Genomic DNA, 22,464 nt, shown 5'->3' with positions numbered 1-22,464 from the left:
GTTCCTCTAGGTCAGTGAAAGAGATGTGGAGAGTCAGGGCTCACCAGCAGAAGGCAAGGAGGAGGAGGAGTTAGAGATGGTAGGAGGGTTAGAGATCTGGAGCGAGGAGGAAGAGGAGGGAGGATTGGAGCGAGAGGAGAGTGGAGGGAGAGAGGAAGAGGAGGGAGAGGTGACTGGAGGGAGAGGAACATGGAGAGGAAGAGGAACATGGAGAGGAGGAAGCAGAGGGAGAGGAGGAGGGAGTGGAAGAGGGAGAGCACACCAGAGAGGGGAGCCTACATTTCCATGGAGTGACTCTGCCCCAAGTCCCATCATTCACCCTTGTACCACACAGCCTGGGCCTAAAGTGACAGTGACTGGGGTTTTGAACTTGTTTTTAAAAGTGGTAGGAGTCTGTTTTTCTTTTCAGATGTGGTGTTTAATACCAACCTGTCCGCCACCACATCCAATTCACTGAATTGTTGTCAAAGTAGGCTACTATTTCTACATTTTGTGTCAGGCCTAGTCTGTACTAAATCTTATTGAGAGAGGTAATCTGCATTTTGAAATAGTCTCTGAATAGTTGTTTGCATTTTTACATTGTTACAGAAGTAAGAATCATTGTCAATCAAATAGCCTACTTTGTGTGGGTTTTGAAACACTTTCTGAATATTGTCCTCTGGTCACATTTTGGATTATTTCTTTAATATGTATATGTAATAATATTTATAAGTATAATATATATACTTATAAATATACTTATACTTGGTACATTTTGAGTGAGTAATTTAGTCAAATTTACTACAATTTAAATAATGTAGGTTTTTTAGTTGAGTTGAGTGTTAATAATTTTTTGATAGTGAGTGACTGTCTTTACACAATGGAAAACAAAATGAGTGTTATTCCTATTGACATGAATGTGGTGTCATATTAAAGAAGACGTTGTGCTCGTTAAAACTAAGTGAACTTGTAATTGTAATTTGTTCTTTGTTTTTGAGCTACAGTGTATGTCTGTTTGTTTGAAATGTGTGAGAAAATGTGCTTTATCTTAAACATTTCAGTAATCTACAGCAGCATTCTAGAAATCATTTGGGTTCTTGACCTCATAATAAGCCATATTCAAGTAATTTACATAACTTACATTACTATTAAGCCGCAGCCGCGGAGATGGACAGCGCATGGATGCTGAAAGTAGGCTAATTCGAGAAGGCCTAATTCATTTAAACAGTCAATTTTAATTTGACTTGAGGTTTTATTTATTCGCACTAAAGATAATAAGTGAAAGTCACAACAGTACAGATAAAAAATAGGTTAGAATGGTGTGCAGGTGAGGTTGGAAGCCCATAAGTGCTTATATGAAAACCACACCACAAATAAAAGTACAAAAAAATAAGTTTGTTCAATCAGTTAAACAAAGCATATTATTTATAATTGTACATGATACTGTATACTCAGTATACAAGAAAAACCATTAGGCTACTAAAAACAAGAGGGCTTTGTGTTGGAGCCTATTTCTTGCTATTCAAGAAATAAGAGGTAGGCCTACCTGTTTGACAGACAAAATTATAGTCTAGTATCTATAGATTTTGTCAGCCAATTCCTTCAGTCACCATGCACTCCTTAAATACTGTATCTCAGTGTCAGTGAAGAGCTTGGTGTGTTAAGTTAAAACCAGGGCTTGAATTGAGGGCGTATGTGAGGGTATTGTGGCTTTTGTTAAAGAAAATGACTAAAAGCATAAGCCTACCCCTTGTTAGTTTATGATTTAGGAAGAAAAATGATAGACCTTATTATATAAAGCGATCTATAATGACGCTTTAGTCCGCAATGCTTTATGCTAGAAACAAGCTGTAAAATTCCGGGGAAGATGTGACTCCGATGCATATGGGATATTTTTGGTTTGTCTCTATGACATTCAGAGGCTTTAGCCGAGGAGACAAAAAATTGACTTTGCTTGGGAAGTAATGTGTGATTCTGTCATTATAAATTGAAGCTAGACATTTCAACAAGCTATTAAACAACATACTAACTCTTAATCACTCATGAGCAAGCCAGGTAGCCTAAGAAGGAAAGGAAATGGATTATTTAGGCTATATTATTATTATTTCAAGGCTATAGCCTGCCATTTAAGAAATAAATTGTGAAGCATTTGTGACACGCTACTGGCTGGCTGGAGTGCTCAGCATTTCAACAACACATCAACAACAACACTTCCTCAACATGCCTATACATTTCACATTTAGGCTGTATAAAATGTAATATATAAAAAAATAATGACTTAGAATTAAATAATAATGAAACGAAAATGCCTTATTAGGCTATACAGTCATTCTACAGTGCCTTTGAATTCACTTTTAGAAACACGAGTTTGGCCAGTCTTTGGTTTGAGGATCATGCGGTGAGCTATGCATGCTTAGTTTGTTAACTTTGCCTAGCAGATGCTCTTATATTCCCATGCCCTATTCACAGTCAACACAAATCTATTTTCTAACAACAATATCATGGAATAAAATAGAATAAATTAGAAAATGATAGTTTCCCAAAAGAAAAAAAGTTACAAGTGCATACAGTGAGAGAAAATAGTATTTGATCCCCTGCTGATTTTGTACGTTTGCCCACTGACAAAGAAATGATCAGTCTATAATTTTAATGGTAGGTTTATTTGAACAGTGAGAGACAGAATAACAACAAAAAAATCCCAAAAAACACATGTCAAAAATGTTATAAATTGATTTGCATTTTAATGCATAGGCCTACCTGATGATATGCGGCTGCTGTGTTAAACAACAAATGCTTTTTCTCGAATTCATTGATGATCAGATACTTCAGTTGAAAGTGATTCTGTTGCTCTCAATTTTTATAGTTTATAGACAACTTTAACACTGTTACAAACTTAGACTATCCTCTTTTTTAACAATAGCCTGTATAGAAATCAAAACGTTTCCGGTGCTGCAGCATGCACTTATTCGTTGTCATGCTCTGTTGTGGTATTCAAAAAGATCTGCTTGTCTCCAGTCATGTAAAATGACAAAGAATTGCATGAAATGCGTTTATAAAAGGCACATTAGATAATAGATTCATGCAGTGCTTTTATTATAATGAATATCTTTTCACCCCTACCCTTGTCCTGGTGGTTTGCAACATTCTGGCTACTTTGCCATGTAATGCTTACAAAACAAACAGTTTCTAAAACTGCATATCTAAGGCTTTGGTCTGACCTAGGAGTGAGGGTAAATGATAGGCATGTTCTCTGCTATCCACTATGTTTTAATTATTATTTTGAGTATAGGGGAGGGTCACAATTTTTTTTTTAAGCATTCAGGGAGGGTCAGGTAAAAAATTGTATTGTACTTAAGGGAGGGCCAACCATTTACATTTCAGAGAGGTCCGATTTTCTCCAGGTATGCCGCATTATAAGTAATGTACAGTCCCTTACTCATTGCTAGTCACCTGTCCTGAGGAACCACTGCACTCACTGGGGGTCAGGGCTGCATCATGTAAGCTCCCCACTCATGCTGCACAGAAGTTAACACACTTGAATAATGCAACACGGCTTGTATAAATGTCGCAACTGTTACTGTTTGCAAAACAATGTCCATTACAGGCTAGAAAACTTTACAATGCAAGCTTTGTAGGCTAACTTCCCTTGCTAGCTTACAGCTGAAGCTAACATCAATTCACTAGTACTTTGTTTGTGATAATACGCAAACCATAACGCAAAATATGCTGATTTCAAAGCTGATTGTCACCAAAAACCATACACTCATAGCCAAAAACGTTATTAATTCACTTCGTCTTCCTCACTTCATGTCTCTCCTGTCTCTTTCACTGTGTGTGTGTGTGTGTGTGTGTGTGTGAAAGACGTCACATTAGATCTTAAAGAGACAGCGCACAATATTATAAAATAAAGATATTGCTTCTTCTATTCACATTCTGTTGATCAGTACAATTAACTCCCAAATGGAAGGGAAACAGATTATTTTTCATCTGTAGCCCCATGAAATAATATAAAACAAGCTCAATAACTCCATTCATGCACACACTCCTATTGAATATGCATTCACCTGTATTGTGATATAGGCCCAGGCTACTTGATTTACCCAGTTTATCAATAGAGATTTACCATTCAAATAGATTATTACCATTATGCTGTTGTGTACACTGAACAAAAATATGAACGCAACATGCAACAATTTCAAAGCTTTGACTGAGTTACAGTTCATAAGAGGAAATCGGTCAATTTATATTTTTTCATTAGGCCCTAATCTATTCATTTCACATGACTGGGAATATAGATATGCATCTCAATGGATGACATGTCTGGTGAGTATGCAGGCCATGGAAGAACTGGGACATTTTCATCTTCCAGAAATTGTGTACAGATCCTTGTGACATTGGGCCGTGCATTATCATGCTGAAACATGAGGTGATGGCGGTGGATGAATGGCCTCAGGATCTCATCACGGTATCTCAGTGCATTCAAATTGCCATTGCTAAAATGCAATTATGTTCGTTGTCCATAGCTTATGCCTGCCCATACCATAACCACACTGCCACCATGGGAAACTCTGTTCACAACGCTGACATCAGCAGAGGACGAGCACGCAGATGAGCGTCCCTGAGATGGTTTCTGAGTTTGTGCCATTTACATTTTAGTAATTTAGCAGACGCTCTTATCCAGAGCGACTTACAGTTAGTGAGTGCATACATTATTTTTTTTTTTTTATGTAATACTGGCCCCCCGTGGGAATCGAACCCACAACCCTGGCGTTGCAAATGACATGCTCTACCAACTGAGCTACATCCCTGCCGGCCATTCCCTACCCTACCCTGGGCCAATTGTGCGCCGCCCCATGGGTCTCCCGGTCATGGCCGGCTACGACAGAGCCTGGATTCGAACCAGGATCTCTAGTGGCACAGCTAGCACTGCGATGCAGTGCCTTAGACCACTGTGCCACTCGGGAGGCCTATTTTTTTGGTAAGGGCTGGCGTGGTTACACGTGGTCTGCGGTTGTGAGGCCGGTTGGACGTACTGCCAAATTCTCTAAAACGACGTTAGAGGTGGCTTATGGTAGAGAAATTAACATCAAATTCTCTGGCAACAGCTCTGGTGGGCAAGCCAAGTGCACACACTCTCAAAACTTGAGATATCTGTGGCATTGTGTTATGTGACAAAGCTGCACATTTTAAAGTGGCCTTTTATTGTCCCCAGCACAAGGTGCACCTGAGTAATGATCATGCTGTTTAATCAGCTTCTTGATGCCACACCTGTCAGTTGGATGGATTATCTTGGAAAAGGAGAAATGCTCACTTACAGGGATGTCAACACATTTGTGCACACAATTTGAGAGAAATAAGCATTTGTTGCATCTGGAACATTTCTGGGATCTTTTATTTCAGCCCATGAAACATGATATATTTATGTTCTATTTATGTTTAGATTGGTAAAAACAAAGTCAAACAAAGTCAAAGTCAATTTAATTGTATGATTGTATAATTGATTAATTAATCCGAAAATACCTATTATCTGCTGTGACTGAATTGATGCATCCTCTCCTTCAGTTTGGTAGCCTATCAAACGTTTACGCATGTAGCTGCATATGACTGTCAGATAACTACTGTGCACAATGCTGGAGACACAGCTGCTTGCACCAACGAGAGGTAGGCCTGTCCCTGTCATAATAGGCTATTCATACATCTGCATTCAGATGCTTGTAAAATGGCTTTAGCAATGTCAAGTCATAGGCTTTATTATTTGAGTGACAACCAATGTAATTTGCTGGGTCATTGTTACCAAATGTGCTGTAGAAAATTGTGTTTTACCGGAGTTGTGTATCCTACGCAACTCACATTGTTCAGGTTCACCATAAGAAATCGTTTTGGTAGTTTTGCTTTAAACAGTCAGTGTATTTGGTCATTTTTGCATGAACAGGTTCATTTCATAAAGTACAGCAATCATTTTTGCCAGCTGTGCATGGTCACATTCATTAATTGGTCAGAGCAGGGAGAAGCTCTTGGTAAAATTCCAAATGGTCTAAACCATTCGTTTTGAGAAGGTGTAAAATCCAAAGCTGCACTATATTAATTTGCTAAATGCCATGCTGATCTCTAAAGATAAATAGTTCAATAGTACTAGCTCAAAACATGTTTATTCTGCAAAAATCAGTGGGAATAGGTGATTTTAGATAAAAAGTATAAATTGCCCCCACCCCTAATCTGATAGTGGGGTGGTAGATGCAGTCTGCCCTATGGCTCAGCTCAGGTGGCTACACACACCATTGACACATACAGACACAAACACAAACACACACACACATGCACACACACTAACAGAAGGCCACTCAGATTAGAAAAGTCACCTTAGATCCAGCTCAGAGAGGCTCAGCTCCTGAGCTCCTATCAGCAGCAGATATTAATTCAAAATGTAAAATGTATGTGTTCATGCAAAAAAAAAAAGTGCATCAAATCATATCGAACCGAACTGCATCAATTTGTTCCCCTAATCAAACCGAATTGCACCGATTCGTTTCAAACTAAAATGTATCGTTCCTATCGTATCGGAGCCAATGTATCTAGATGGTATCGGTATCGAAGTCCACATTTTGGTATCATGACAACACTTAAGTATTTAAAAAAATGACAGATACCTAATGCGATTGTGTATTTTATAGAAAATATATGAACAATGGTTTGCATATGAAACCGGGCAGGTATATACACATGCTAATGTTTCCGGTTATTTCAAACCCTGTTCTTTCATCCTTTAAAACAGGCATTGCCATGCTTGATATACTACTTCAAAGTGTACATTTATGTTGAGAAAAGTCTACCTCTGCCGCTCAGAAGAGAGTTTTTGCTCCTACTGTGATGAGTGACAGCTTCAATTGGACTGTTTTCACCTCCTTTTCATTGTCCTTGACTTTTCACACGAGACTGATGGCTATTAATTATACAAAACCAAAGCGCTGCAAGAGCACTGTCATTTTAAGTCACGCCGTTTGTGAATTAGCATTTTTAGGTTGGGTTTCTGTGTGAATTTCTAATTAAGTAAATCCATTAATTCCATTGTCAGTTATATGCTATTGCACAAAAGTAAGAACTCATTGAATAGCCATGCCTCATTTAGGAGCAGCATCTGTCTCAAAGTGTCGGCTAGAGTCACAAATAAAGTTAATTGTCACAATAGCTGTGAAGTGTTTTCTGACATGAGCAAATGTGCCCCCTTCCTATTACGTATTGTTATCAGTTTATTTTCATTGCTTCGAATGAATCCTCAAGCAACCTGCCCAGTATATTATACTGTCAACTGCACTTCATGCCATAGAATGAACTCTTTAGACCTCTTTTGAGGTCAAAAACTGACTTAGGAACTTTGACTTGAGAGGGTTAAAGTTTATGGCCATATCATGGTGTTGTTATGTTCCTATATTTCTCTTATCCCTACATAGGAGAATGTAAAAACATTCCACTGTATTTTCCCTGAGCCTAATGGTGGTTTGGAGGTGCATCTGCAGACAGGAAAGCAGATGGAGATGTCTGGCTTACTATCTCCCCATCAGAACAAGGAAACCTCTTTGATGAATGATGTTTGGGGGAATTGTCTCTCCTATCTCCCCCCTCTTTTCTGTGTCTCTGGGCAGCATGCGTTTCTGACTGGCAGGAGCTGCCATTATACATCTAGTGAAGAGAACGGAGCGTGTTGTAGACTTTAGTTTGACACTGATTCCACGGAGCACACAGCTAAACTAAACCAGTTTGAGGACGTGAAGATCTGACAGGCTACGTAATTAGTGTGAGAGCAAAAACGGGACAAGGAACCCCTGAATGTCATTGTGCGTTTAGTGCCATTGATGGCCTCGTCTGTTGTACTCACACAGGTGTCAGAAGTGGGATCTGACTTGGAAAGCTGATTTGGACAAACTCCTTAATGCTATCCTTCTGGAGATCCAGTGAAAGACCAAAGGCCTTAGGGTCTTGGCCTTTGTTGTATTCAGTTGTCTTGTAGCCTTACACTAAGTAACCTACCTGTCGACATCAGGGCAGGATATCAAAGGCAACATCATATCCTGTGCTAATACTGAACTCTATGCAATTTTAAACCACCAGTCGTGGAAGCTGATGAAAACACCATTATGATAATCAAACCAATCTGTTCGAACAGATCTAATCTCCCAAGACCCGGCTCAATACAGCTGCCATTATTGCCTTTCCCAACAAACAATTTATTTGATGGAACTCATTGTGTTATATAGCCCTGCCAGACCCTCCCATAATGAGCACCCTAACTCTACCTGCCATAAACATAGCTTAGCTTTATATGGGCGAAGAAAGAGAGAACAACAGGGGCCGTCTGGATGTAAGGTGGGTTCTAATGGTACAATACCATTACCTCATCCGTTAACACAGGACCTCTTATGGTAAAGTAGCATTTCTAGCATGAACTGTAGGCTTCATGCCTTCCACCATTCGTTTCCATCCTCAAATGGCTCTGTAATGCTGTTGAAGTGTCTCCCATATCTGTCAAGTGGACTAATTCTGAAGACACATTGACCAAGCCAACCATTTCTGGGTTTGCATGACTCGCATGGGGATTCCTGTTGAATAAATGTTTGGTACTCATAGTGGCTTTATGAAGGAAACAGACATTTTGTGATTTGGCGCATATGGGCATTGTGTGAGTGTTAGGTTTGGGGACAGAGTACCATGACTTTGTGATAGCGTGCAATAAAACTATAACCCAATGACTTTAATATTTATCCCAGTTTTATGCACTGGTGGCTGAAAGTAAAACTGAATAATAAAGGAGAATGGGACGACTTTCCGGACAATAAAGGGGATGGTTGTAGTGCTTCTGATAGGCTTCACTCCATCCACTGTGTCTGTGTTGGTGGCGTTGGCAATATGCAGCTCCTCTCTGTTCTTTAGAGAAATACCCAGCACAGACAAACTCCGGCAGGCCCATACACACATATGAATGCATGTAGGCCATCACACACTCACATGAACACACACAGCCCATGCCGTCAGTCTCTATCCTCATCTCTTACTTATCAGCTCAGCCTTCAAAGTGACTGCCGCCTCTCCTTGGCTAAGCCTAATAGGGTGTGAATGAGCTGCAGCCCAGTGCAGCATGGCCCTGACAGATATCAGCCCCATCACCATAACCCTCCTGCCAATGAGAGAGAGAGAGAGAGAGAGAGAGAGAGAGAGAGAGAGAGAGAGAGAGAGAGAGAGAGAGAGAGAGAGAGAGAGAGAGAGAGTGAGAGAGAGAGAATGCAAATCGTGTTATTGTGTATGTAAGTCCGTGGCACTCCATTTAGTATGATATGTTACGTTAGGTTACATTATGAACAATATCATAAGAATGCATTGATGTAATTTATTATAGATCTTGGAGGACGTATAATGTATTATATGTCTTCTTTGAGACCAGGTTGCATGTTGCATCGTAACAACAAAAGATAATTAAACTGACAATTTATGTTGGTGGTTAGGTGAACTAACAACAAAGGTTAGGTGAATTTAAATAGCAAGTTAGGTGAATTGGATTAAGTTTAGAAAAAGGGTTAGCTAAAACGTTACAGTTGTCCCCCGACGTGATTCCAACACAACCTTTGGATTGCTAGACGGTCGCAGATTACACCTACCCATCCTCCCTGACCAACCTCCCTACTTTTGTTTCTGTCTAAAGTAACTAGACCATTAGTATTGTAGGTGGTGGTGCTCGGAAATACGTAAAGTGTGTTTCATATGGCTCTGAGGCCAGGCTGGGTGTATAAGTAAGTAACAGCTGTGTATGGTCAGCCCACAATCAGGAAGAAGAATCCAAAATCAAACCCAAAACGCTAGACCCATTCACTCAGCTTCTGTAGAGAAGGATTGCATCAGATATTAGGGCACAGAACAGAAGTCAGACTCACACCACGCATGGCAATCAACTTCTTGTGTAACAGACTGAGCATATATTTAACCCCCTGACCAGAGTTGAAAGACTTTTGAGTGTTTGTTCTACACCCATTCATGACGTTCTCTGCGTCAATCTGACAGGTGATTAATCAACATTTCTGCTATTACAAACATGCTAGCCTGAGAAAGTAGCAACATGCTAAATTAAATATTTAGAACGTTGAATTATTGAGTACAACAAGCAAAAGCTACAGCTGCTCTTTGTGCGCAGCCGTGGAATATGAAGTTTGTTTTCAAAAGCCAATCCCATCCTCTGCTTTTCACTTCCCATGGCAGGTAAACAATGTCTGACTGGGATAATGTTTGTCATCTGAAAGCTAACAATGTTTGTTGTCTGACAGCTGATACCTTGTAGGAGCTGAGCTAGGTTGTGTTCATTAGGGCAAACAAGGGAAAACGTTTTGATACGTCTTGCAATGGAAAATGCAAATTAGCGTTTCTTATTGTCCAGGTAGTCCCTCCCCGTTTCAGTACGTTTTCTTTTGTTTGGTACCTACTAGAAACAACCCATGGTGTCATAGTCAGAAGAGTTTGAGTATGAATGTAAAAGTGTAATTAAGAACAACACAGTCACAAACACTTGACTTTGATATCTGAATAGCCTATCATCAGTTGATTACACATTACATATTAAAATGGAATAATTCAAAATATTACATTTTGCTTGGAACACTTACAGTGCCTTGCAAAAGTATTCATCCCCCTTGGCGTTTTTCCTACTTTGTTGCATTACAATCTGTAATTTAAATTTATTTTTATTTGGATTCCATGTAATGGACATACACAAAATAGCCAAATTGGTGAAGTGAAATGAAAAAAATAACTTGTTTCAAAGAATTCTAAAAAATAAATAACGGAAAAGTGGTGCATGCATATGTATTCACCCCCTTTGCTATGAAGCCCCTAAATAAGATCTGGTGCCACCAACTACCTTCAGAAGTCACATAATCAGTTAAATAAAGTCCACCTGTGTGCAATCTAAGAGTCACATGATCTCAGTATATATATACACCTGTTCTGAAAGGCCCCAGAGTCTGCAACACCACTAAGCAAGGGGCACCACCAAGCAAGCGGCACAATGAAGACCAAGGAGCTCTCCAAACAGGTCAGGGACAAAGTTGTGGAGAAGTACAGATCAGGGTTGGGTTATAAAAAAAAATATTACAACTTTGAACATCCCACGGAGCACCATTTCAATCCATTATTAAAAAATGGAAAGAATATGGCACCACAACAAACCTGCCAAGAGAGGGCAGCCAACCAAAACTCACGGACCAGGCAAGGAGGGCATTAATCAGAGAGGCAACAAAGAAACCAAAGATAACCCTGAAGGAGCTGCAAAGTTCCACAGCGGAGATTGTAGTATCTGTCCATAGGACCACTTTAAGCCTTACACTCCACAGACCTGGGCTTTACAGAAGAGTGGCCAGAAAAAAGCCATTGCTTAAAGAAAAAAATAAAGAAAACACGTTTGGTGTTCGCCAAAAGGCATGTGGGAGACTCCCCAAACATATGGAAAAAGGTACTCTGGTCAGATGAGACCAAAATTGAGCTTTTTGGCCATCAAGGAAAACGCTATGTCTTGCCCAAACCCAACACCTCTCATCACCCCGAGAACACCATCCCCACAGTGAAGCATGGTGGTGGTAGCATCATGCTGTGGGGATGTTTTTCATCGGCAGGGACTGGGAAACTGGTCAAAATTGAAGGAATGATGGATGGCGCTAAATACAGGGAAATTCTTGAGGGAAACCTGTTTCAGTCTTCCAGAGATTTGAGACTTGGACGGAGGTTCACCTTCCAGCAGGACAATCACCCTAAGCTTATTGCTAAAGCAACACTCGAGTGGTTTAAGGGGAAACATTTAAATGTCTTGGAATGGCCTAGTCAAAGCCCAGACCTCAATCCAATTGAGAATCTGTTGTATGACTTTGCTGTACTCCAACTTGAAGGAGCTGGAGTAGTTTTACCTCGAAGAATGGGCAAAAATCCCAGTGGCTAGATGTGCCAAGCTTATAGAGACATACCCCAAGAGACTTGCAGCTGTAATTGCTGCAAAAGGTGGCTCTACAAAGTATTGACTTTGGGGAGGTGAATAGTTATGCACGCTCAAGTTTTCTATTTTTTTTCTTATTTCTTGTTTGTTTCACAATAAAAAATATTTTGCATCTTCAAAGTGATAGGCATGTTGTGTAAATCAAATGATACAAACCCCCCAAAAAATCCATTTTAATTCCAGGTTGTAATGCAACAAAATAGGAAAAATGCCACGGGGGGTGAATACTTTCATAAGCCACTGTAGACCAACTGCTTCCATTAGGTATAGCGAAAAACATTTGCATCAAACATGTCACTGATATACTGCATGTGTATACAGCCTACTTTTAGGCATCTGTTGTAACAGATAACATGTGACTCATTCGTTTTTCCCCCCGCCTCTCTTCACATTGTTGCCACATTGTCACCTGCCTCCGTTAACTTCACAGTGCCCCAGCGTTGCTCTTACCAGCCAATTTCCCGCCTAACAAGCACATAATTGCTCCAGTTTGTCTGCTAAGGTACCCTGTCTATCATTTCCCTAGCTGTGTGTGTCTCTACACTAATCGCTCTTTTAGCGACTCCCAAACAGACATTGCCAGACAACAGAGATCTTAGCTAGCTAACGCGCTGAAGTGAATCTCTGAACGGATAGGGGGCTTCCGAACAAAATGTAACCTGCTGAAAGACCAAAATAGGGGATGATTGTTTAACTTTTATCTGTTGCTTTGGGGAGGGTTGGGTGTTTTTTTATTGGGCACATGCGAGGGTACTGTGTTTTTACCCTGGTTTACATTCACCCTTTTGCAAGTTTTACTATATGATTTATTCCATCCTTGCCACATTCCCTCATCTGCTTGCATGTGCCTCCCCTATATCAAGGTGTTATGGTACTTAACTTATGCACAATGCTTTTCCACGCACTAACTATTACTATACCACAGGTCAATATAGACTACCAGTCTAAGTGTCTATCCTGCCCTCTATCCACCATTCATAGTGACAAAAGTAGTATGTGGATTGTTTGTCCAGATCTGCAATAGGCTAACTAGCAATCATACCACACATAAAATCATTCAAAGCACCAATTTTCTATATATATATCCACATAACAAAGACGAATAGCTGTGTCATTGTGCATGAAAGAACAGTCAAGACATGAAACGCTCTCCTATTGATATTTTTTAGTGAATATGTTTAGGGATCTTGTTTAGGGGCAATAATACAAGTATTCTACCTAGACTAGCCTACAACACCACAATGCAATGAATAATTGCATTATTGTTTTCAAGTGAGTATAAAATTCTACTGTAGGCTGCAGTGAAAATGTCATTTGAATAATGGCGCAAAAGCCCTGTGATTTGTAATGTAGCAGGCCAGTCTGGCTGTATTTTTACTTCTGATACTGAGATACCCTGTCTGTTGCGGATCATCATTCGCCCAAATCGTCCTATAATAATGTGGCCACATATGCTCCCAGCAGGCCCAGTTATTGAGGAAAGCTTAATGCACGGTCTGCCTCTTCATTCGACCCGAGCGGCTATTCTTCGCGCAACCTAGAACCTAACGGAATTTCCCAAATATTCTATGACAAACACTAACATACACTCTGAATGACCTAAAATGATAAATCCCATATTCGTCTTTCACAGTCAGGCCAACCCAAGCTGTACTGTGCCAGTAGGCTAATAGTAGGCCTATTATTGAAATAGATCAATTAGGCTGTCAACTGAGTCAGAAATTCACAGGTCTTAGATTTTGCCCATTCTTTTCAGGTTTTTGCTCTCAAGGTCACACTATTTTAATAGAAAAACAACAACATTGGATATTCTAAGTCCACAACAATACTTAAACCAATACTTTCTGTAGCGCACATGAGATGGCATTTGCAAAACAAATGGCCACTGAATTGATGCAAATAATCATGATATCATTCTGCCAGGTAGGCATAGGCTAGCTACAATGTAGCTAGTTTACATTGAATTGAGAAGGTTTTTGAGAGCCTTTCCATCTACCAGAAGACGGTTAAGCCTATCATTAGCATCCCTATATTTTGCTGTTCCTTAAATCCTTAATTGTTTGAAACCTGGACGTTTGACTTTATATTATGAGGCATGTCTTGCCTTGCTTCAAAGTAGCCTATAGTCAAAATCCCACCATAGAAACGCGGAGGAAATTATTTGATAAAGATATCATATTCACTCTCCTGTTCAATTGGTTTTCAAATCAACTTACTTTCATTGTCTAGCAGCCAAAGTCATTATCCTAGTCATAATAGCAATCCGTGATAGTTGTTGCATCTATAGATCTCCCCTCTCTGTCCATGTGCAGTGTGCATTTTAGAACTGTGTTTTCACGCATATTGCATTTTGGAACATTTGCGTGTAGGTCTACCGCTGTGTGCACATTGCTGTGCTTAAAATGTGAAGAAATAGTCATTTATCAACATTTTAAGCTAAACACTCTGATCTGTTCCATCAGCCTTACTAATTGATATGGCGTATACCTCACTACACTACTTTGATATGTATCAGTGGGGATTAAGAACTGAGAATACACAATGTCCACAAAAAAAAGTGGATATACGGCGTATACCTCTGTATTCCCTCCACTACACCACTGAGTCTCCTGTAGGCTACCTGTGCACATTCGTCTAAAATATAATTCCAGCATCCAAACGGTGGAACGGTTATTTGATGAATGGAAAGAGACATCTGTTACAAAACACCAACAAGTTGAATGACATTCTGAAATTCTCAAGCCAAGCCTTCGGTACTGGGTAGGCCTACAAGGTAGGAATGTATTTTCTGTTTGTCGAGATTGACATAGTCTATTGATTGTGGTGTTGAAAATGTAAATTCAAACCATGATATTGAAGAGCCCGAAGTCGGTATGCTTTGCTTATTGGTTGTGTGGTGCATTGGCACAGAAACCTGTTGGTGAAAAATGTATTGCATATATTTAGTTTAATTATAAAATAGCATAGCATTGTTTAAAATCTGATTTGCCCCTAGCTGATCATTGTCTGCAGCCAGCTCTGATCGTAGTGTAATGAAAAAGGCAGGGAGAGTGAGCTCGTCTGTGGTGGTCGGCGAACCCTCAACCTTCTGGCCCGTAGCCTTACGTGGCATGGCAGACACAAAAGCATGCTGAAGTGGCTAAGTCAATATCCATGTTTATAAACACAGGGTTGCTACAGTTATTGTTATTGGTGGTTGTAAACATTATTTTGAGGTAATTCTATGGAAGGGGAGGGTGTGCCTTTTATTTTTTACAGTACAAGGGGAGGGTCATGTGAAAATATTGTTTGCGTTGAGGAGGGGGTGCATTTTTTTATTTTTTATTTTTAACCAACCAGCAAATTTCGAACTGTCCCTTATCAGTAGCTTTTGCAACTTTGTGTTTTCAAAGAACCCAATTTCAACATGACCTTTCTACAGCACAGCGGTGTAGTGACAGAAATGGACGTTCAGTGATATCTAGGGACGTTTAATTGTGCCTGTTTCCCAATCCTAGTAGCGGTATCTTTGTGAGACTTTAAAATGCATTAAGTGATTCAATTTAGCTAAAAATACATTTAGTGGAGCAGCTCACTGATCGATTTCCTTAGAGCAGTGGAGTGCCAGAGTCTTGTAATAACCTGAAGCGTTGCACTTTGGACGTGATTCAAGTTTCAAGTTTTAAGTTTTAATGTACAAGTACAGTGAAATGCCTTTCTTGCAAGCTCTAAACTCAACAACGCAGTAATCAATAACAATGTAATACTAAAAATAACATACAGTAAGGTAGTACAAAAACACAAGATAAATAAAAATAAGGAGAACACAAGAAAATAAGTAAGTATATACAGGGTCATTTCCAGTACCATATTTACAATATGCAGGGATACTGGAGTGATAGAGGTAGATATGTATAGGGGTAAGGTGACTAGGAATTGATATATACTGTATGATAAACAGAGTAGAAGCAGCGTATACGATGAATGTATGGGTGTGCGTATGTGTGTGGAGTCAGTATAAATGTATGTGCATAGTATGTGTGTGAGCAAATGATGGAGTGGGTGTTTGTGTGTGTGTTGGTGTGTCCGTGTGCGTGTGCGTGAGTGTCTAGGGCCCTGTGAGTGTGCATAGAGACAGTGCAAAAATAAAAATACAAGGGTCAGCTCAGATAGTCTGTGTAGCCATTTTGTTAGCTATTTAGTTAGCTATTTAGCGGTCTCATGGCTTGGGGATAGAAGCTGTTCAGGAGCCCATTGGTGTCAGACATGATGCACTGGTACCGCTTGCCGTGCGGAACAGTCTATGACTTGGATGGCTGGAGTCTTTAACGATTCAGGTAGTACAGATATGGAGAGACCCATTGACCTTGGTTTAGTCACTGACCAGTTACCCTTGTGCCCATTTAGTCTTTGTTGGTATCTTGACCACTATGCCCATGCAGCACCAACATTGATGAGGAACGGTGACCATTTTGTGCCAGAATGCTCACCACAGATCAGTTGTTACAGTGTAATAACAAATGCTCCTCACCTTTTGTATTGGAGTAGTTACCAGGGACTAAGAACTGCAGCAATCGTGGGGTTGTGGTGTTTCTCTATGTGCCCATACCCTTGTCCCTGTGACTTCCCTCTGGGACCCGTTAACCTTAACCCCCAAGTGGGGCCTGACCTAGTGCCGCTCCCCCAGTATACCTGAGAGATAAAAGATGAGAGAAAGGAAAAGGTTAGACAACATCCACAGTAGCACAGAGCCTTTACTCATATACACTATACACTACACAGTGGCAGCTTATGTACAGTTACATACACTTAGGTTGGAGTCATTAAAACTTGTTTTTCAACCACTCCACAAATTTCTTGTTAACAAACTATAGTTTTGGCAAATCGGTTAGGACATCTACTTTGTGCATGACACAAGTAATTTTTCCAACAATTGTTTACAGACAGATTATTTCACTTATAATTCACTGTATCACAATTCCAGTGTGTCAGAAGTTTACATACAATAAGTTGACTGCCTTTAAACAGCTTGGGAAATTCAAGAAAATGATGTCATGGCTTTAGAAGCTTCTGATAGGCTAATTGACATAATTTGAGTCAATTGGAGGTGTACCCGTGGATGTATTTCAAGGCCTACCTTCAAACTCAGTGCCTCTTTGCTTGACATCATGGAAAAATCAAAAAAAGACCTCAGAAAAAAAAAGGTAGACCTCCACAAGTCTGGTTCATCCTTGGGAGCAATTTCCAAACGCCTGAAGGTACCACGTTCATCTGTACAAACAATAGTACGCAAGTATAAACACCATGGGACCACACAGCTGTCATACCGCTCAGGAAGGAGACCCGTTCTGTCTCCTAGAGATGAATGTACTTTGGTGTGAAAAGTGCAAATCAATCCCAGAACAACAGCAAAGGACCCTGTGAAGATGCTGGAGGAAACAAGTACAAAAGTATCTATATCCACAGTAAAACAAGTCCTATATTGACATAACCTGAAAGGACGCTCAGCAAGGAAGAAGCCACTGCTCCAAAACCGCCATAAAAAAAACTGACTACGGTTTGCAACTACACATGGGGTCATAGATCGTACTTTTTGGAGAAATGTCCTCAAAAATAGAACTGTTTGGCCATAATGACCATCGTTATGTTTGGAGGAAAAAGGGGGTTGCTTGCAAGTCGAAGAACACCATCCCAACCGTGAAGCACGGTGGTGTCAGCATCATGAACTTCACAAAATAGATGGCATCATGAGGAAGGAAAATTATGTTGATACATTGAAGCAACATTTCAAGACATCAGTCAGGAAGTTAAAGCTTGGTCGCAATTGGGTCTTCCAAATGGACAATGACCTCAAGCATACTTCCAAAGTTGTGGCAAAATGGCTTAAGGACAACAAAGTCAAAGTATTGGAGTGGCCATCACAAAGCCCTGACCTCAATCCTATAGAAAATGTGTGGGCAGAACTGAAAAAGCGTGTGCGAGCAAGGAGGCCTACAAACCTGACTCAGTTACACCAGCTCTGTCAGGAGGAATGGGCCAAAATTCACCCAACTTATTGTGGGAAGCTTGTGGAAGGCTACTCGAAACGTTTGACCCAAGTTAAACAATTTAATGGCAATGCTACCAAATACTAGTTAAGTGTATGTAAACTTCTGACCCACTGGGAATGTGATGAAAGAAATAAAAGCTGAAATAAATAATGCTCTCGACTATTATTCTGACATTTCACATTCTTAAAATAAAGTGGTGATCCTAACTGACCTAAGACTTTACTCGGATTAAATGTCAGGAATTGTGAAAAACTGAGTTTAAATGTATTTGGCTAAGGTGTATGTAAACTTCCGACTTCAACTGTAAATGCTCTCTATGCAGGCCACCCAGAGAGAGTAATGTGGGGTAAATCTCTTGATATTACTTGGTGTGTGTGTGTGTGATTTTTCTGCATTGTGTGTGTGTGCGTGTGTGTGTGGCTAAGATTAGAGTGGGGTGTCTGTCATGTTAATGATGTATCAGGGCGATCACATGGAACACTGCGAGGCTCTAATGGTTTAGCACCATGCTCCCCACTGGCCCCAGTTTCATTTGCCTCGGTCTCACCCAGACCTGAGTGCATGCATATTCAACTCTGATTGGGCTCTCACTGCCCCCACTGTCGACAGTCGACACACGCACGCACATACACAGCTTGGCACTGCCCGCCTGCTTCGCTACAGGGGCTAATATTTATCTCTGCTATCCGCCCACCACACCAGACTAGACTAGCTCCAAGTAGAGTACCTGTGTTATAAACAGTAGTTTATGTTGTTGGAAGCATTGTTTGGGAGATAGAGGCTGATGAGGAGTGTTTCAAGGACACTGGTGTGTTTGTGATAAATGCATTGGACATTTGACCCCTGGGGTGTTTGGTTCAGATTTGTAGTGGGGCTGCAGCCAGGGCAGCTGAGCTGGTTTATTGAAGGTAATCTGCTCCCCCTCTGATCTCAATGTCGAGGCCTCTGTGTGTGTGTGTGTGTATATGTGTGTGTGTGTGTATGTGTATGTGCGTGCATACGTGTGTGATGTGAAAGCATCTGTCTGTGCCAGTTGTATTTTTTCCTCCTCAAAGAAAAACGGATGCTGTTCAAATCAGCTCAGTTTGTGTGCGCGCACACTCTCCACTCTGTGTCTGTACAAGTGACCTGAGGGGAGAAAAGGAGCGCAGGTAACACATCACACATCAGGCTGTGCTCCTGGAATGCTGAGAGACACTAACTGCTTTGTGAATGTCACGGGGCTCCGGCTCCGAATGCTTTATTTCTTCCGTATGAATGTTGTTTAGCTCATTACCACGCGGAGGCAGTTGTGGTTGTTACTTATGCCCCATGATTAAAACAGAACTGTTGCTAGTGGTTGGACTAAATTATCCTCTAATTATACAAGTTGCTTTAGTTTTGTTGTTTACATTGTGAACATAGTCAATGTAGCTAGCTAGCTAGCTAGCTAGAGTTTCTGCTAGCTAGCAGCTTCTCGACTGCATACATCTTAGTGCATTAACCAGTGGTGTATAGTCAAGGCCATATGCAACCAAAATCAACTTTATTTCTTATTATTTCAGTTCACAAGATAGAATTAACACGTGCGTCAGCAATCAAGTATTGAACCTCTGTGATTCTTTAGCTTGCCATTGGACGTGACTCAACGCGAGCGCAACACGGGAAGTACAGCAGCTTTCATTGATTTCAAAGGAAGCATTTCTCGATGGAGAGAGAGAGCGAGAGCGAAAGAGAGAGTGAGAAAGAGCGACAGAGTGAGCGAGAGAGATGGGGAGCGAGGCGCTATTTGCATTCCAAACCTATTTGTTCTCATTACGCCTGGCCCCGCTTGAGAGGCCATCTTTGATTTGTCTGCCTGGCACCCGCAGGGCCCCTGCGCCATAAAACAAGGTCCCCGTCTCGCCTGGGCAATGCGGCTAAGCACTTTAATTAATTAATTAATTAATAAAGCCTCTTAATGACTGCGAGCCCAACGGGTACGGCAAGGAAACAAAAGGTGGTGACAGATGACTTTGGCTCCCACCGCAGCAGCTCCCCTCCCCACTCTCTGGACCTGCTTGCTGCCGACAGGGATTCGCCTCTGTATAGTGTGTGTGTGTATTCCAGCAGTTTGCCAGAGGGTGTGCGAGTGAACTGTATGCACTCCAGAGGTCTTAGAGCAGGGATCATCAACTAGATTCAGCCGCGGGTAGATTTATTACAGTCTTTTATGTCCAACAATAGAATTGTTCAGAAAACTTGAGGCCACATATAATCACCGCCGCCAGTTGGGGAACCCTGTCTTAGAGGGTGTGGGTACCTCCTACTGTTGTGTCCTTCAAAGTTTAGAGGACTGGAGCTTAATCTAACCACTTATCTCTGTATGCTACAGTATCAACCACCTGTGTACCTTTGCATTTATCAAAGAAAACTCTATCTACCTTTCTATATATTTTAAGAGTGCATCTCTCATCTGTCTGTCTCTTTCTGTCTGTCTACTGGCAATCTTTCCGTCTATATGTCTGTCTGCCTGTCTTCATTTTTCTTTCCACCTCGTTGGCTATTTCTAAGACAGTGCTTACTGAGCAACTCTCTTTACATCGTGAAAGACAGATGAAGCTCCATCTGCTGTAATTTCCATTGTCCACGGGAGATTGACAGTCTTAATTGGAATCTGTAATAAAAATTGATAACAGAGCCTGAAAACAATGCAGGAATACCAAAGCCAGGGCAAATATCTGGCGGCACTGACTGCACAGGATGTCAACGTTCTAAAGATACCTCCTGTTCTTGTTGGTTTGAACAGCAGCGGTGCAACACTGGGGGGTTGAGGAGGAGCACATTAGCAAAGAGGAGACAGGTGCTATTTATTAAACCTGTTTTGTATGTATATAAGTGTTGACGGCGGCCATGTTGTGGGTCTTAGGGACAGGGACCCATGATATCATTCTGTTACCGGGTGTTAATCCACTTCACTTACTGTAGTTCAAAAACCAAAATAGATTTTTTCTCGTAAAGGGAGAGTTAGAAGACTGCAGGCTATATGAACTGATGTCTCTGTCACAGGTCTGTGCGTTTCAAAGTGGACACCAGTGATATAGGTGTCTGATTTGCATCTGATTTATGTTATGTGTGCTATGGGTTAAGTGAACGGAGATTTCAGTTGGACGCATTTTGTTTAACTTACATCCATCCATGTAATTCAGGCCTAATTCATTATACTGTAAGTGTAACCTGTGAACCATAGGTTGGCTGGCTCAGTTATGACCTGACTCTTGTTAAATTAGCCCTATCCTGTAGCACCATATCCCCTGTGCCTGTGTGTCTCTGCGCATGTGTAACCCACATTTCTCCAATATTCATTTATTGTCTACTAGGTATGTCCATTCAGTGAGTGGGTCAATCACAGTGTGGTACCTAGGGTAGAGTGTGATGTCATGGTAGTGCTGAGCGATTAGTGCTTTTATGGTTGGTTCGTTAATTTTTTGTATTTTTATTTTACAATAAATGCGGATTCAGTGCTGTAACAACACAGATTAAAATAGTTGATGGTAGTGACTGCCCATTACTATCACTTATTAGTCTCTAACCATCATTTATTTACATGCCTTTACTTATTTTTGGTTGTGTATATTACATATTGTTTTTAGTATGATGATGACTTTATTATTTCATGTATAAAACCCCAATGATGGTAGTGACTGCCCCATTACTGCATATCCCTTATTAATAAACCATCCTTTACTCACAATATTTCAGTTGTTGTGTATATTATATATTTGATATTTGATGACTTATTATTTTATTCTAAGTCATCATCTCATCTCTGCTCCGGCAGTAGCAGCCATCCAGCCATCTATCTCTGTGCTCCCAAAGAGTCATCCATAGTTCAGGCTAGTAGGCTAGCCTAGCTGGCTAGCTGCCTGCTGTATGACCAAATCACTATTTCAGTAGTTCGTCAAAGTAGATAAGGCATACTTTTAAGACTGCTAAATAACAACTATCAATCAAATAAAATGAAATACAATTTTATTTGTCACATGCGCCGAATACAACAAGTGTAGACTTTACCGTCAAATGCCCTTTCCCAACAATACAGTTAAAAAGTACGAAAAATAAACAAAAACTGTAGATAAAAAGAAAGTAGTAACACAATAAAAGAACACAAAAAAATTACAATAATGAGGCTATATACAGGCTATATACAAGGAGTACCGGTACCGAGTCAGTGTACTGGGGTACGAGGTAGTTGGGGTGATTGATTGAGGTAATACAGTATATGACCAAAAGTATGTGGACACCTGCTCGTCAAACATCTAATGGTTATTAATATGGAGTTGGTCATCCCTTTGCTACTACAACAGCCTCCACTCTTCTGGGAAGGCTTTCCACTAGATGTTGAAACATTGCTGCGGGGGACTTCATTCCATTCAGCCACAAGAGCATTAGTGAGGTCGGGAACTGATGTTGGGT

The sequence above is a fragment of the Coregonus lavaretus genome (genome assembly GCF_964263955.1).
Source record: "Coregonus lavaretus genome assembly, chromosome: 8".
NCBI classification, from domain to species: domain Eukaryota; kingdom Metazoa; phylum Chordata; class Actinopteri; order Salmoniformes; family Salmonidae; genus Coregonus; species Coregonus lavaretus.
Note: the sequence above shows the minus strand (reverse complement) of the source record.